The sequence below is a fragment of the Pteronotus mesoamericanus genome, unplaced genomic scaffold (genome assembly GCF_021234165.1).
Source record: "Pteronotus mesoamericanus isolate MK-2021 breed Mesoamerican mustached bat unplaced genomic scaffold, CSHL_Meso_final contig_173, whole genome shotgun sequence".
NCBI classification, from domain to species: Eukaryota; Metazoa; Chordata; class Mammalia; order Chiroptera; family Mormoopidae; genus Pteronotus; species Pteronotus mesoamericanus.
The window spans coordinates 14,386,568-14,390,577 of record NW_026555072.1 but is presented as its reverse complement, the minus strand read 5'-3'; the positions used below and the strand labels follow the sequence as shown (position 1 = coordinate 14,390,577).

The window sequence follows — 4,010 nt, the reverse complement described above, 5'->3', positions numbered from 1 at the left end:
AAAAATATGGAAAGCTTCACAAATTTGCATGTCATCCCTGTGCAAAGGCCATGCTAACCTTGTCTTTTGTTCCAATTTTAGTATAGGTGCTGCTGAAGTGAGCACTCACGTGGTATGCTGGTATGCTCTTAGGAACTTAATATAAGATTAATGAATGACCCATGGACATCGACAACAATGTGGGAATTGACTGTGGGAGCGGGGGCGGGGGGCGGGGGATGGACAGGGGAGAGCAAAGGGAGGAAAATTGGGTCAACTGTAATAGAATAATATAAATGATTTTTGAAAAATTAAAAAAATAAAAAGCATTGAAATTGGCGGGAAAAAGATTGATGTTTTATATATACTTAGAAATTGCTTGAGGCCATAATTTCTAATGGTTGTTTGTATCCCATCATGTTAATTAAATTCTCTGTTTTTGAATATTAAATTTATTTTCTGATATATTGATTCATGAAACCTTAATTTGTAAAGTCTGTGCTCACAGTAAATCTAAAACTCATACCTATATGGTGCTATATATAAGTGTATGTTTCACTATATAAAAAGTGGTGATTGAATCACAATATCTATAATTATGTAGGTGATGTAATTTAATTTGAAAAGGACAGCTTATATCATATATATGGTTGACTAATCTTTATGACAAAGTGACCAAGGCTTTTGGGTTAAAGATTGTCCTTAGGACGGCAATCTATTAAGTTATAGAAGAGACAAAGTGAAACGAAATTACTGCCATCACATACCAACTCAATCAACATATAATTTCTCCTCAGTCCTTTGATCTATAGCTAAACAAACTGTATTTTGCCATGCATAATGCGCCTCTGTGTATAATGCATGCCCACATTTTGTGCACATTATACGTGGGATTATGAGACCCATGTATAATGCGCATCTTTATTTTCCCCTCAAAAATTAGGGCGAAAGTGTGCATTATACATGGCAAAATACAGCACTTCTACTGATCCAGTACTTTCTAAATGATGACAAACACATTCAGGTACTGGTAAGTCTATTATTACTTTGAAGTTTCTTATTTTTACATTGTGTTAGTCCTCCAATATTTTTGAGCTCTATTTTTTTTTGGCAGAGTAGATGTGTAAGGGACATAATTACCAAAAGTCAGTATTAGCCATCTGTTATATAGTAATAATTTTAATGTGCTCAGTGATGGTTGGTTTAATGGTTTTTAAATTTGGTTTTTTGTTTTAGGAAGAAGCTTCATTACTGACAGAGGTATACTGTCATGAGAAAAGAATGAAAAGGAGGATGTACTGCTTGAGAAAGTTTTCACGTACACCTAATGTGTGACAATATCTACCGAGCACCACTAAAACCAAAGTTAAAAAGGACCACTACAGCCAGGTGGAGAAGTCAAAATTGATACTCCAGATCCTCCTTTTCTGGTTCTGTCAAATGCATTGAAGAGTTAGTAACACTCAAAGACCCGATGTGGTACACACTGCATGCTATTAGCCAAAGCTAAATAATACAATAAATTATTTAACTTTCAGAGGATTCCTTGGATAGAAGTTAATGTTTTGAGATTGAAGAATAGTTTCACAGGCATTTTATGAGCACTCATTATAATGACCAAATTAAAAATCAAGATAATGTGGTTTCTGGTAGAGGAAAATAAAATTGAGTAGTTTAGATGAGGCTAAATTATAACAAGCCTTAGAAACTGGATAGAGAAATTGAGAAGTGATTCAGGAAACAAAAGGAAGACCTTTAATTCGGCAGAAAGAAAGTATTATTTTAGGAAGATTAATCAAGGAAAATATTGTTAGCCTTTAGTTACCACAAAGTAAATAAGATATTGAAATTGCATAATGTTCAATTTATAAAGAATAAAAGCAACTTATGTAGCATTTTCAATGATCAGTGGTTGATAGAATGATTAGTTAAATCAGTCTTCAATCAAATAACAGCTCTGAACACAAGAAAATGAGAAAATCATAAAGTAATGAATCATTCAAAAGGGGCAGAACACCAAAATAAGATTTAATGAAGTATAAATTGCCTGAAAAATTAACATTCTTGCCCTGACTGGTGTGGCTCTACTGGATGGGTGACGTTTGCAAAGCAAAAAGCTGCCTCGATTCCCAGTCAGGGCACGTACTTGGGTTACAGGTTCAGTCTCCAGTGAGGACACTTATGTTGATGTTTCTCTCTGGCGTCGGTGTTTCTCTCCCTCTTTTTCTCCTTCCTTTCCCCTCTCTCTAAAAATAAATAAAATATATATATTTTTAAAAACACTAACACTCTTATCTAGTTTCTATCACCATCTGAAACAGAGTTTCTTAATTCACTAGTCCTCATGGAGCTACTGTGGAAAATGAAGAAATTGAACGTCTTTATCTCTAAAATTTTACTTTGCAATATATTACCGTACTTTATAAATCCTAAGATGTACACTTTTCACATTTTAACCTATCTGAAGTCAGATGTGTCTGTATCTTACAACTGCCATTGTCTAGCTAGCAGTTATATAGTACTTGTCATTGCCTGTCCATGTACATTCTTGGTAATAGCTTTTAATATCATTTCCATGGATTTATGTTACTAAACATGTTGAGTTTCAGTGATTACAATATCATTTGGTTTGAAATATGGAATTACATGGGCGTGAAACTACAGCAGTAGGGCATAAATTTAATGCTATTAAAGCAAATACTTATCACTGGGAGCACGAACATGATTTCCTGATTTTATGCAAAGAAATACAAAAAGTCTTCATGAGACCTTAGAAAGATTCCCGTCATAACTAGATACTGTTGTCTTAGGTTTTTGTTACATCCTTTTGAAATTGCCTGATATACACTGACCAATGTCACTCTAGGCAGGAGAAATTTCCAAATCACTTGGAAGAGCAAACTTCAAAGCAAAAAGAGGATGGTGTGACCAGATCATGTGTCATGCAGGACTTTCATTAAAGCAATATATCATAATTTTATTTGTGATATTTCTCCCTTAATTTTTTTTAGTGGGACTTACAATTAATGTTTTCTTAGATTCGAAGAAATGTGGTGTTTGCTTCTAAGCATCCAAAATTGATTTCCAAAATTTCAGGCATTATCTAACATATTTTACTCATGTATATGATTCTAGGTCTCATATAGTTGACTCAACTTATAAAGTCCTAAAAAACTTGTGTTAAGTTCACGATGGATTGGAAAAAATATTCATAATTTTTTTTTATGAGGAGGAGTGTAAGTTTCAGATGGTACTTGATGATATCTGCATAGAAATACCTGTAGATTCATTACATTTGATTTCATACTTGCAATAGCATAATGCACTTACAAGTCAACTGTAAACAAAAACTGAAACATTAGCGATTATTTCTTGAGCCACACTGACAGTTGGGAATCGTTAAAAGATTTTTCTGCCGTGAATTCAGTTGCGATTATCATAAACAGGAAATAATCAGAAGCTAAATGTAATCCCCGCATCAGCAATCTTAATCATTTTTTCTAACTTTCAATGATTTTTCAGATTCCAAACCAGAAATCCCAGGTTACTTTCAAATTATAAAGTATCAGCAAAGACTATTAATACCAGAGTAAAGTAAGCAGAGTCCTTACCCACCTATTAAACATAAGGCTTAGGTGTTAAATTGGGAACAATTCCCTTCCAACATATATATACACTTTTTAAATACCCAACGCTGCAACATTTTTTCAAGAGTTGCTTTTCTGCGCTTTGTGCATCAGTTATTTTTCTTCATGTGTACAGCGGTGTTTTGCGATTATTGGCCATCTTTTACTCCTGATTTCCTTTGTAGAAGATTGATTAGCACAATCAGTCACTGGAAAACAATTTTCATCACCAACGGCAGCTGCTTTTCTCTTGTGATTAGCAGGCCTGCTGCAAGTTATTCAGCAGAAATAGATAATCCGTAAAGACACTGCCAGACAAACATTCTGATAAGAAAGAGGATTGAACCTGAATACTGCTGACAGGATCCCAGGTAGACAAATGATCAATGAAAACTTGCTGCCTCG

General features: G+C 34.1%; 1 non-coding gene across 1 annotated transcript; it reads right to left on the bottom strand.

Moving 5' to 3' along the window:
* On the bottom strand, positions 1-105 carry LOC129065305 (U6 spliceosomal RNA). Its single transcript, XR_008528570.1, has one exon. It is a non-coding gene; the product is annotated as a U6 spliceosomal RNA (small nuclear RNA).
* Positions 106-4,010: the final 3,905 nt, after the last annotated feature.